Source organism: Sus scrofa, chromosome 14, assembly GCF_054392235.1.
Source record: "Sus scrofa isolate SSC_HxYL_T2T_F1_AM1 chromosome 14, Sscrofa_HxYL_maternal_Yorkshire_Landrace_v2.0, whole genome shotgun sequence".
Classification (NCBI taxonomy): Eukaryota; Metazoa; Chordata; class Mammalia; order Artiodactyla; family Suidae; genus Sus; species Sus scrofa.
The window spans coordinates 62,558,545-62,571,371 of NC_139396.1; the positions used below are offsets into that span (position 1 = coordinate 62,558,545).

At 51.5% G+C, this 12,827-nt stretch overlaps 1 long non-coding RNA gene across 6 annotated transcripts in view; it reads right to left on the reverse strand.

Moving 5' to 3' along the window:
* The window catches only part of LOC110256742 (uncharacterized), a 78,779-nt gene that overhangs the window by 44,718 nt on the left and 21,234 nt on the right, over positions 1 to 12,827 (reverse strand). For all 6 annotated transcript variants that reach the window (XR_014826965.1, XR_014826962.1, XR_014826964.1 and 3 more), the window contains 2 exons: positions 9,785 to 9,918; positions 3,367 to 3,503 (listed from right to left, as the gene is read on the reverse strand). This is a non-coding gene — a long non-coding RNA (uncharacterized LOC110256742). The remainder of the gene's footprint in view (positions 1 to 3,366; positions 3,504 to 9,784; positions 9,919 to 12,827) is intronic.

The following is a 12,827-nucleotide window of genomic DNA, read 5'->3' on the forward strand; positions in this document are numbered from 1 at the left end:
CCTTCGTGACACTGCTCACAATTTGTCACAATGTTATTTATTTGGGTTTACTGGAATGTGGCTTCTCGCCAGCAGGCTGTGCGCTTCAGAGAGCAGGGACTGAGTCTGTTTTGCTCACGACAGTGGCCCCTGAGCTGCTGCACACGTAGCCACTTCACAGATGCCCTGTGAGGGGCCAATGGCCACTGTGGATATGACTGGGGGGTTGGACAGGGCAGAGGGGTGCTCTGGGCTGGGGATTGTGCTTCTCGTCCCCATCCTTGGCTCCTTGCCAACTCCAGGGCCCCCCCAGGGATGTTTTCCTGCCTCTCCCTAATGGCCTGACATACAGGGTCCTGGTGATAAACCTCCCTCTGATAAAAGATGCAAAACTAACATCTGGCGGTTAATTAATAAAGAGCAGCGGTGTTTGGCTGGGGCACACGGTGTGCTGATGCTGGCATTTTCTTCTCCCGCCCCAAGAGATGCTGACGCCGTGTGTGAAAACAGGGGGGAAAAGATCAATTTGGAGCGGTCCCTGCTGATGAGGCTCCCGAGGGGCGACACCCCCATGCTCCCTCTTTAGGGGGCTGATGCACAGCCCTCCACTGAAGGTGCATGGGTGGCAGGGTGAGGGTGGGGGGAATCTCAATTATTGAGTACCTGTTATGTGCCAATCCAGATATCCTGGAAGCCCTGGGAGGTAATGTCTCAACTCCCTTTTCTGTACAAGGGAACAGAGGCTCAGATGCCTGTTCCCCGAACCTAGGCTCCTCCTCCTTAAGAAGTAGGGGTGCTGGGAAGCCACAGGGCCCTTGTCACAAATGCAGACTCCAGGGCCCAGCATCCAGGCTTGCCGGTCCAGGCTGGGCCCGGGAGTCTGTATTCGTAATAAGTGCCCCATAGGATTCTGGAGCAGGAAGAACAGGTAGGTTGCCTGGGAACACACAGGTCTTGTTGGGCAGACATGGCCCAGAGAGGGGAAGGGACTTGATCAAGGCCACACCGCAAAGCAGGCAGGTTCCTGCCCAGATCCTCTGACTGCTCCTGGCCCCAGGGCTTCCCAGCTGCCTCTACCTGGCCTCTTGGAAGAGAAAGGACCCAGCTTTCCAGCTGTAGTGACTGCCTGCAAGGACTGGGTCACTGAAATATTAATTGAGCTTATGTTCAATTATAACTTGGGGCACCTTGGCAGACCTGGCCCCCAACCTCTGCTGAATGTGAGCACCAAGGTGATCTTAAGCAAGGGGGTGGGGGACCCCTCTGGCTCCGTAGGCTTCTGGGGCCAGGCAAGTGGTTGTCAGAGGTCCTATTTGAAGGGATGGGGGGCATGAGAGCGGGGCAGTTCTCTGCATTGACCAGGAGGCCTTAGGGGTGGGGACAGGGGGTGGAGAGAGGTCAGCAAGATGGGCCGGAATGGTGGAGGGTCTTGAAGCTCCGGAGAGGGACAGACAGGGCTGCGTGAGATTGAGATCAGAACAACGTATGTCCAAATCCTAGCTCCTTCTCCAACTCTCTATGGGGCTATGGAGGGTCTCTCCTGGAGACAGCACCAAAGAGACCCCCACCTCCCCCAGGAGCCACGGTAAAGAGAAAGCCAGGCGCTGGCTGTGGACTGAGCCTGGGGGACAGCCCAGAGCTACAGAGAGGCTTGGATTCCAGGCCAACAGGTACAAACCTTAGCCGCCCAGCTTTTGGGCTGTGTGAACTCCTCTGGGACTCAGTTTCCCCATCATCTCTAGTCACAGGGTTCTTAACAGAGTTAAACAATATAAAATCCTTAGCACAGGACCAATGCAGAATCAAAGCTGACACACTATTGCATAGCAGGTGTGTGGTTGTCTCATTACTACTATTCCGGTGTTATATTGAGAGCATGTGGGTACATGCTGCTTACTTGTCTTGCGGTTTCCAATGCCGGCTGAGCCCACCACGCTCCCTGGGGCCCCCCTGCTCCAGGACCCCTGTTTGCTCGCCCATCTCTGGGGGGGTAGCATGGTCATCCGCTGTGGCAGGGGGCGCCAGCCAGCCCTGACTCTCTTGGCATAATTGAATTGCTACTGACTTGCCCTTGTGACTCTGGTCCACAGCCATGATAAGACTCTAAGGGCTGAGCGGGCTCCCACCTTGGAGACCGAGAACTGGGGGCTCGTGGGGATTATAGGATATGTGTGTACTTGGGGTTCCTGGCTCTGCCACTGACTTGCTGCCATGTAGACCAAGTCCCTTATCCCTTACCTTCTCTGGGACCCAGTCTCCACCCCAAGTCAGTAGCTCTGTCTGTGACTGGGTTGGGAGGTGGGGTAAGAGTGGGGAAGGAAAAAAGAACCTGGTTTGGGGCTTACTTGAGACTGTGTTCCCACTTCCCCTAGTCCTGGCCCATTTTTTTCCCTGACCCCCCTCCCTTCTAGCTCCCTCATCAGCAGCTAACATTCACCTCCTGCAAAGTAAATCTTGGCATCAACCCCATTTTTCAGCTGGGCAAACTGGGGCTCAGAGAGGTAAGATAATGTGCTCAAGCGGGAAGTACCAGATCCCGGCCTTGAACCCACGTCTGCGTGCCTTTCATTCGATCCCTACCCTCCCTACTCTCCTGCCGTACTTTCTTCCCCTAGGCCTGGACCAGAAGTTGGGGAGACCCCCTCCCCATGTTTTCTGCTTTCCTAGCCGCCACCCTCCTCCGCTGCCCCCTCTCATGGCTGCCCTGGGCAATCAGTTTCTTCAGATATGATTTGGGATTCTAATGAACGGAATGATTTGGCATTTAAATAATTATCCACTCTCTGTTAGTGGTGCTGAGTCGGGAGAAATTTCCGCATCTTATTTATGAATATGGTTTCTCCCCCTCATCGGGCAGAGACTTCCGAGCCCACCCGCTCCCAGCGCCTCCTCTCTTAAATGCCTTTTCAGCACCCGTTTCCAGTGGAGACCCCCCCCCCAACACGAGCCCCTAAGTGCCTATTAACAACTTGCCTCTTCCGCTATCAGCCCCCCGTTCACGCCCCTTTTTATCTTTACATTTCAATATCATTACAAATCCTAGTGTTATTCAAATTGCATCAATTATTCAATTTCTCCTCCCTGAGTGGAGGCAGCGGCTTCCCAGTGGTTGAGCAGGAAAAAGCAGAGGCCTTTCAAGGAGGGTTTGAAATTCACGGGGGATTCGGCTGTGTTCCATTAACCTGGGCTTTTTGGCTCCCACAAACCGTGGAATTGATTAAAACACACGCGCAGTTTCAATTTGGTTTGGGGAGAAAAGCCTGCTGCCGAGAAGCACTGAAGGGATGGTTTGGGAGATAAAAAGCTTTTGCTGCCCTGTGATATTCATTCATCGACCATTGATTGAGTTCCTGCTGTAAGAGTGGCTACCATTTGCGGAGCACTTACTGTGTGCAGGACACCACTTGAAGCTCTTCTTAGAGGATACCGCTGTTACCCAGCAAGGGCTGGCTGCCCGAGGCGCACAGGAGCCAATACATGGCATCAGCTTTTGAAGAAAGGAAGACCTTTATTGCCACGTCGACCTGCAAGGAGACAGGAGGCAGAGCTCAAATCTATCTCCGCGATCTGGGGCTGGGGCTGAAATGGAAAGGGTTAGGGGAACCTCAAACTTGGAAGCTGATTGCATAGTCTTGCATCAGTCCCAATAAGCTGCTGGTGGGAGCCACATTGCCTTATTGACAGACTTCTTTGATAAAGGGCTCCAGTGGCAACATTTCTACACTTTAAGTTCCTTAGGCTGAAGATGCCTGGTTCTGGGATCATCCTGGAGACATGGGCTCCCGTTTTGCACATGTGCAGTGCTGTCTGTAGAATAACTCCAAGTCTGATTCATCAACAACCTTGTTTTAAGGAAGCAAAACCAGTTTAAGCTGGTCAGTGTTTCACCTGCTGCCTCACAACCTCCAATCTTCAAGAACCTGGAGGTAGTGAGCGTTATAATCACCCACTTTACAGATGAGAAAACTGAGGCTCAGAGAAGGGCAGTCTCTAGCCCAGGGCTACAAAGTGGTGGAGACTGGTTTTTGCCTTCAGGGCTGAGCCTATTAACCATTATGCCATCAGCTATGGTTGTAGGGTTTGGGTGACCCCAAGGAATAGCTAGAGGAAGTGGAAAGAAAAGAGAATTACTTCTTCTCACAGGGCCTGTTTTTGAAGACTCACATGAGAAATCACTTATATCTCATGACCAAGTTAATTTTTTTTCCCTAAGCAAGTGGCAGTTTCCTAGCCTATGGACACTAAGGGTCATATAATGGTCACATTTCTCTCTTTGCTGTGGTTGCCAGAAAACTGTGATCCAGACGTGCAGCTCACTGCCAGCAACCGTACAAGACCTTACCCCCCATCCCATCCCATCATCCTGTCCTCTCATCTAGGTGTATATTTGAAAGCCACTTCTAAGCCTTTTTGATAGGAGGCCAGATATGTGTCTTTTTTTTTTTCTTTTTGGCTGTGGTATGTAGCGGCTTGACGTGGGATCTCAGTTCCCATACCAGGGACTGAACCCAGGCTGCAGTGGTTAAAGTGCTGAATCTTAACCACTAGACCACCAGGGAACTCCTATAAGTGCCTTTTTATTATTTTTTTATTTTTTTGGCCTTTTGCCTTTTATAGGGCTGCACCTGTGACATATGGAGGTTCCCAGGCTAGGGGTTTCATCGGAGCTGTAGCTGCCAAGCCTATGCCAGAGCCACAGCAACGCGGGATCCAAACCATGTCTGCAACCTATACCACAGCTCACGGCAACGCTGGATCCTTAACCCACTGAGCAAGGCCAGGGATCAAACCTGCAACCTCATGGTTCTTAGATTCCTTAACCACTGAGCCACGATGGGAACTCCAAAGTGCCTTTTTCAAAAAAGACTTTTAAGCATCCTTTATGAACCAGGCACTTTACCCAAGTCTTTATTTAACCTTGGCAAGGGGATTATTGTCACTTTATGGATGATGAAACTGAGGAACAGAGAGGCCACGTTGCCTAAGGACACACAGTAAGTGGTAGAGCCAGGAAGGAAATACAGTCTGTAGGCCTTCTCTTCCCATGACCCAGGGGATACTGAGACCAGGGAATGTGGTCCCTCCCCAGGCTCTGACATCGCTGCTCTAGATCTCGGTCTGGTAGGAAGACGTCATGGAAAGAGCATTCAATCATGAGTCAGCAGGCGTGTGACCTTCCTGTCTCTAAGCCTTGGTTTCTCCACTGAACAGGGCTGAGCTGCCCTACAAAGCTCCATGCAGCTCTGACCTGGTATCACTCCTTTTCTGCCTATTCTACTGATGTATCCGCCGGCATCTGAGCCTGGCTGCACCTCTGAGTCAGAGCTGTCACTCCCTGAGGCAGGTATACTCTCTGGGGAGCTGTGTCACTGGTTCCCAGGGTTTCCTGATGCCACAGACAGAAGGATGGAGAAGCTGTGGTGGTGACAGGGCTGTGACATGTGCCTCCTACACAGCCACCTGCGTGCTTTGTGATCCTGGGTCCCCAGGCAGGCAGCACCTTCCTGGTAAGACAGGACCTCCCTGGATGGGGACAGAGGAGGAGTGAGGGTGCCCAAAGGCTTAGATCTGGGTAGGACTTAGCCCTTTCCTGAGGGTTCTAGGAAGGTCTGACCTCCAAGCAGGTAGGTGGCGGCACAGAGGCAGATGAGGAAGAGGTGCTGGAGACTGGCGGCAGAGAGGGACTCCCCAAGAGAAAGGGATCTCATTTACTGAGCACCTACTAAGTGCATCACCTTTTACCAGAGACTGCACACTGGCAGTCCACAGACCAAACTCGGGCCACAAACATGGTAGGCTTTGACCCACCTTATGGTTTTTAAAAGCCTGAGTTCATGTCTAGCACTTAAAAATAGGGACATCTATATAAAATCAGAATTTAGGGTTCTCAAGAAGTAGAACTACTTTAGGAAGTCTCCTTCACATCATCTGCCTGGCCCCTGTGGGCGTCTGAGTGTCTAAGCCACTCTTATAACCATGATTGCCTTCTGGCTAAGTATTATCCCCATTTTACAGATGAAGAAACTGAGTGTCTCAAGGCACCCATCACACCAAGTCCCACAACACGTTAGCAGTAGAGTCAAGATTTAACCCCATCCCTCAGTCCCTGCTGCTTCCACTGCCCCACACTCTCTCCCACCTAAGGAGTCTAGAACAGGCAGCCCCAGCAGCCTCCTTTACCAGTGGATCTGTGCTCCTATCTGCAAAGTGAATGGCTTCTGAAGTCCTTTCCAGATCTAACGTAGGGTGTAGCAAACTGAATGTGGCTTCCTTGGGGCTGGCACCAGGAAGCTAACCAATCACCCTGAGTGTTCAGACTCTGTGCTGGGGATTTTAAACATGCCATCCCATTTAACCCTCACAGCTTTGCTGGAGGTTGGTTCTCCCATTATGCCCATTTAACAGATTAAGAAACTGAGGCTCTTCATCACTCTCAATGGTCCAGCCCCCTGGCTTCTTTTTAGCTCTTTGATGGTATCCTGCACTCTTCCTACCACAGGGCCTTTGCCCATGCTGTCCCCTTTGCCTGGAATGCCTTCCACCCTCCCACATGCAATCCTTTGAGTCTTCCCTGATTCTCTGAACAAATTCCGGTGCCCTCTGTTATTGCCTCTGAGCGCTCCGGGTATGCTTCATAGTGTTAATAATGACAGTAACTCAAGTTAAGACATCACACACTTTCCATGAGCCAGGCTCTGTCCAAAGCACTTTAATTACATTATCTCAATCCTTTCACAACCCTCTGAAGTGGCTGCGATGATTATCCTCATTTTACAGATGAGGACATTGAGGCACAGAGAGGTTAAGTAACGTGCCCAAAGTCACACAGCTAGTGTTGACATTTTTACCTTAAGTTGTATGACTGACTGACATCTTCAGGGACTATGTCCCGGGGAACATGTTCTTGATAAATAAATATCCTTTAAATGAATGACCACACTAGGATTACGGCTCCAAATTTCATGTCCATAACCATGGGGGTATATGACTGTCACCTTCCTCCCCTGCCAATGTCTCACCCCTGGAGGTGCCCTCAGTCCCCATCTGATTTCAGGTAGTGCTGAGTTCTCAGGACTCCTCCACCTCTGCCCCCATTGTCCCCGGGCAAAAAGAGAAAGGGACCAGTGACGTAGTGCGGTTCAGCACCACGGACAGCAGCCCTGCCCAGCTTACACCAGCAACCCTCAGAGGCTGGGGCTGTGAACGGGCCTCTGGGAAATTCCCAAGAAGACCCCACCCCTCCAGCCCCCTCCTTCCTCACCGCCCTCCCTGAGCCAGTTTACTGCCAATGACATTCAGATAAATGGCTGCTGTCAGCCAGGCCGGTCCCACAGAAAGGCGTGTCGGGTGATGTATGGCACCATCTTCTGGAACCACAGGATCCACTGCTCAGGAGCTCCAAGGGGGCTGCTCCCCTACCCCCACCAGCCTCCGACCCTCGGCTACATCTGGGCTTTGGATCCCCCTCCTATCCAGCCCTGGGGATGAGTTCCCCGTCAGACACAATTACTAGGGTCTTTAATCACATGCTGTTAAAACCCTGGCCCAGTCCCCTACTCTCTGGGCTGCTATGCAGCCCCAAACCCAACCTTCATGCCTGTCTGCCTAGGTATGCCCTCCTGGATTATTCAGGGGCTCGGGGGGCTGTGTGGGCAGTGGCCACTGGACTCTCAGCTTCTGGGTTCAAAGGGGGGGGAGACCCAGCCCAGCCCTGCCACCAATAGGACAGCTAATAAAACTCTGGTTTATGATCCCTTCACTTGACTCAGATGATATGGAGGGACTGGGGCATGTAATGAAGCTGCTGCCCCTGGGACCTTTGCTCCATGTCCTTTGGGAAGAGCAGAGGTATCTGAAGCCACTCACTCCTCACGTCAGGGGCACCAAAATACTCTCTCCAGCCCCCGCCCTTTTGCCAGCTGCCAGTTTTGGCACTAGGTCTGTCATCTTTAAAATGAGATTAACAATAATAATAGCTAACATGCACACTGTAATGTTCAAATGCCTTCTAAGCTGTAAAACCCCTGCCATAATATTTAAAAGTAGGGGCCCAAGTATTCAATTGCATACAGTTCAAAGTCATGTATGACATTAACCAGGTGACCAGAGCCAGCCGACAGGGAGTTCTGGGGAACTAATTTTATCATATTCAAACTTGCATAGCCAGGTTTTTCATTTGGTCCTTGCAATGACCATCTGAGATAGTCACTTTATCCCATTTCACAGACAAGGTAGACTGAGGCCCCCAGAGTTTCACAAACTTGCCCAAAGACATATAGCCTGTAAGTTGCAGGGCTGGGATTTGAACCCAGGAGACAGGGTTCCAGAGTCCCAGCTGTAGCATCCACCTCAGACCACCTCCCAGAGTGAGGGTGAAGATTCAGTGGGAACTGGCAGGCACAGAAATCTCTTCTCACCTTGCCCTGGTACCAATATCACCAACCCCTCTTAGGAGCATCAGCAGACTCTCCTGTGGCCCTCAGGGGCTAATCTAGCCTAAGCATTTCTCTCCCAACACCTCTGGAAGAATCTAATAGCCTTTCCTACCTCCTGGTCCTGAATCATGGGGGATCTGCTTCCCCACTCCTCGGGCACCCACTTGGTCACCCCTTCCTGGCAGAGGAAATGAGAAAAAGTAGTCCATAGCTTTAAACTCTACTGGTGAAAAACAAGGAAAGTGCACCATGCATGCAGGCAAATAAAGACAAATGCCTCCACAGACTTTGTTCATTTTTTTTAAAAAAGGACTTTTTGAGTACCTACTGTGCGCCTACACTGTGCTGAAGGAAACAGTTTTTAAATGCTCTTAAGAGCTTATTGTGGGTCTTAGTCAGCTGGGGCAGCAGTAACGAGATATCATAGTCTGGGGGGCTTAAACAACTGGCTTAAACAACTTAAAAAGTTCTGGGGAGCAGAAGTCCAAGATCAAGGTGCCAGCATCGTCAGCTTCTGGTGAGAGCCCTTGTCCTGGCTTGTAAATGGCTGCCTTCCCACTGTGTCCCTACATGACTGGTCTCTTCTTAGAAGGGCACCAATCCCATCAGGAGGGCTCCACCCTCACAACCTCATCTAAACCTAATTATTTCCAAAGGCCCCACCTCCAAGTACTATCACATTGGGAGGTAGGGCTTCAACCTAGGAATCTGGGGGTGGGAACAATTCCATCCATAGCACTAAAATTTCTGGAAGGCAGAAATTTTACATGGACGATCAGATGGTCTAATTCTCCTCCTGGACTCACCAAAAATTTTCTAAGCCCTGATATAAATGAGGCACCTTTCTGGGCACTGAGTTCACAGCAGACAAGTTTCCTGCCTTCAGTGAAGGGTGATGATAATAAAAAAGAAAGACAGCCAGCAAAATCAATACACCGAAGGAAATCAAACATGGTAACGTGAAAAAGAGTGATGAAGGGGTCAGGAAGGACATTGCAACGAGAGGACCAGTGAGTTGAGACATAAAGGATGAGAAGCTGGCCCTGGGAAGATCTGAGGGAACAGCATTCCAGGTGAAGGGAACAGCAAAGGCAAAGGTCTTGAGATGGAAAGGAACTGGGGATGCTGGGGGAATCAGGAGAGGGCTAAGGTGGCTCAAACAAGAGTAGGGACAAGCACAGTCCATTGTCCCTTGGACCAGTTCTGTGCCTCTTGGACAGAAAAAACGATGAATGGCAGGGAACAAAAGAGGAGAGGGGGCAGCCAGCATGGCTTGCTCTGCGGTGCCTGTATCGGTCTGCTTGGGCTGCTCTAACAAAATACCATATATGGAGGGAGGGGGGTTAAATAACAGAAATTTATTTTCTCACAGTTCTGGATGCTGGAAGTCTGAGATCAAGGTGTTGGTAGTTCTGATTTTTCAGAGCCTCTCTCCTTGGTGGGTAGACAGCCGTTTTCTCCTCCCTGTGTCTTCGCATGGGCTTCTCTGGTGTCCTGATCATTTCTTATAAGGACACAAGAAAAAAAAAAAAGAGAGAGAGAGAGAGAGTTCTCTTCTGGTACAGCAGGTGAAAGATCTGGCATCACTGCAGTGGTTTGGGTCACTACTGTGGTGTGGGTTTGATCCCTGGCCTGGGAACTTCCACATGCCACAGGTACAGCCAAAAAAAAAAAAAAAAAACCAAACACCAGTCATATTGGAATGGGCATGACCCACACAGCCTCGTTTTACCTTCATTCTCTGTATAAAGGGTCTATTCCCTTATGCACACACATTCGGAGTTACTGGGGGTTAGGACTTGAACATAAGAATTTGGGGGTGGGGACACAAGTCAGTGCATCGCAGTGCCCCACCCATAACCTCTCACCATCCCCCCATACTACCTGGGCACATCTTAGCCCAGCCTCTCTACCTGAGGGTTTTCTCTGAAGCCTGCTTTGCCACTTGTAGGCCAAAGCAGGGGAATCATGTTCCCTGGAGCACCCCTAGAGGTAATGGGAGTTGATCTGTAAATATCCCAGCTCCCAGTTCCTTGAGCTGGTGTATTTCACGCTGTGTCCCAGAGGTCTCTGGCAGGGTTAACCTCACTTGGTGAGTGGGAGTTGGGTTTTATAACATGCCTTTGATTGGCGGCCTCCTTCCCTGTCTCACTTCACCACTCCCTTCCTGGTGGGTGCTTAGTCTCCAAAATAAACAACTTGCAGGCTTTCAAACCCATCTCAGGGTCTGGGGAAGCAGCAGCTGGAAGGGGTGACTGGTCCCTCTGTGCCCACAGGAGCCCGGAGGTCTGAAGTCTGCTAACAAGCATCACTGGAGAGGGGCAGTCCAGCGTGAACGGGGTCCTGCTGATGAAGCCACAATCACACCCACCATCTACAGGAAGCTGCTTCTCCCCCAGGCATCCTGTCAGAGCTTTACTAGCTTCCTCTTAGTAAAGCCCACCCACAGGTCTCTGAGGATCGAGTACTATGCTTAGCATCCCTCTTACAGATAAGAAAGTGAGGCTCAGAAAAGTTGAGTCATTTCCCTGAAGATGCAGAGCCTGGTTCTCAACCAATACTCTATCTACTGCCCTGCAAGGTTGGGGCCTCAGATGCCCTGTGTCCCAACTGCTCAAAGTGGCAGGTGCTCAGGGCCCCCTTGGTGCTGGCCGGAGCAGTGACAACTCCCCCCCACACAGCTGGGACCCGTTATCTGTTTTGCGCACTGCCTGCGCCCGTCAGGGTAATGGACTGTGCTTGTCCTAGTGGAGGTGGCCTCTGGCAGGGATGATGTATGAGGCGCTATTGTTTGATATGAATGCATTAGGCGACATTCCCGATAAAGACTTTACCAGCAGAGCTGTGCTGGCTGGCAGCAGCCCCCATGGAGGGAGGGGGCAGAGGCAGGAGCCTGAGTCCCCATCAAGCAGGGCTCTGGGGACCTGCCTTCAGGCAGGCAGAGGCCAGGTCACTCTTGCTTTCAAACTTCTGAGTCCTGAGTCACATGACTCACAGCCTTACAAGCAGCAGGGTGTAGACCCTGGGTTTCCCACTTCAGAAAGTACCAGAATTGGCTTGGGCGCTGGCTAACAATACAGAGCCTTGGGTACCAATTCAGACTCATTGAAACAGCATCTCCTGGGATCCTGCCTTTGCAAACCAGTTCCCTCGAGGGATTTAATACAGCAGGGACCAGGCCCAAACGTGGTCCACACAATGGTCTGGGATGAAGAGAATGGGGCTTAAAGTCAGAAGCCTCTGGCTTTGAGTCTGAGCTTCTCTGAGAGGCAGCAGGGAAATCAGGCAGGTCACCAAGGCTCAACAAACCTGTTTCAGAGTTCCTGCTCTGGCATAACAGGATCGGCGGCATCTTGGGAGCACTGGGATGCAACAGGTTCAATCCCCAGCCTGGCACAGTGAGTTAAGGATCCAGTGCTGCTGAAGCTGTGGCTTAGGTCATGACTGTGGCTCAGATCTCTGGCCTGGGAACTCCATATGATGCAGGGTGGCCAAAAATAAATAAATAAATAAAGCCTGTTTCCCAATCTGTAACATGGACACAGTAGTGATACCTACTGTAGCTGCCTCCAGGGGCTCAAGAGGCTGCCTGTGCTCTATCCACACACTCACGGGTCCCAGGCACCTGGTAACATTGACCCTCTCCATTTTAACCTGGGGGCTTGCTGCGCACACCACACTTATCTTCATCCTGATGCTCCAGGGGAACCCAAGGACCCTCTGAGGAATGGGGATCCCTTTGGGGGCTAGAAGATCCTTCAAAGCATCTACTCCATGAATCAGTTATTTTGAGTGGGGCCAGGGCAGGGAGGGGGCATCTGCTGTTCACACACTGGGGATGCAGAGGAGAATGGAATCCAGGTGCTGCCCCCAGAGGATGCCAAAGGGGGGAGGGTCCTCCCCTGGGGACAATCCGAAGGGTCCCCACATGGACAAAGTGACCCAGGGCTCTGGGAGGCCCGAGGACAGAGAGGCTGGGTTACCCAGGAGGGATGCCACAGATGAGGAGGTGGGTTTTGAGTGGGTTGGAAGCAAGAGTGGCTTCAGCCGTAGAGGGGAGCTCACGACCAAGCTAAGTCTCTCCGGCCCCATGGCTCACACACTGAGCATCTGGGTGCCTATGTTTGTGCTTCAACTTACCTGGGACCCAGGGTGTCCAGACATTTGGCCAAACATTATTCTGGGTGTTTTATGTGAAGGTGTTTCTGGATGAGCTTAGCATCTGAATTGTGGTCTGAGGACCAGCAAACTGCCCTCCCTGGCATGGCTGGGCCTTATCCAGTCCACTGAGGAGCTCTCTCTCCCTCTGTACCGACTGACTGTCTGAGCTGGGACATCCATCTCCTCCCACCTTCCAAGTCAGACACGGACTGCAGCTCACCCCATCGACTCTCCTGAGTCTCCAGCTTACTG